Source organism: Penaeus monodon, chromosome 33 (assembly GCF_015228065.2).
Source record: "Penaeus monodon isolate SGIC_2016 chromosome 33, NSTDA_Pmon_1, whole genome shotgun sequence".
Classification (NCBI taxonomy): Eukaryota; Metazoa; Arthropoda; class Malacostraca; order Decapoda; family Penaeidae; genus Penaeus; species Penaeus monodon.
Genome location: NC_051418.1, coordinates 20075036 through 20075275, shown reverse-complemented (window position 1 = coordinate 20075275; position 240 = coordinate 20075036). Strand labels below are relative to the sequence as shown.

General features: G+C 25.4%; 1 protein-coding gene across 1 annotated transcript in view; it reads left to right on the top strand.

Annotated features, from left to right (window-relative positions):
* Window positions 1–240, top strand: part of LOC119594125 (frizzled-5-like) — a 228914-nt gene that overhangs the window by 212223 nt on the left and 16451 nt on the right. The window lies entirely within an intron of this gene.

Genomic DNA, 240 nt, shown 5'->3' with positions numbered 1-240 from the left:
TATAGTAATAAACAACAACAACAATGATAGACACAAAAAACAACAACAATAATCTTAAAAACTACTTAAAAATTATTCGAACCGGAAAAAAAATATTATAACGAAAAAGGAATTGATGAAATAGTAATAATAATTCAAAGCTACAATAATGATGACAGAATAATCCGCTTCTTAATTATCATATTAATCCACGAGTAATAAAAAGAATACTTTACACTGTGTTCTTAACTACGTCGCTGA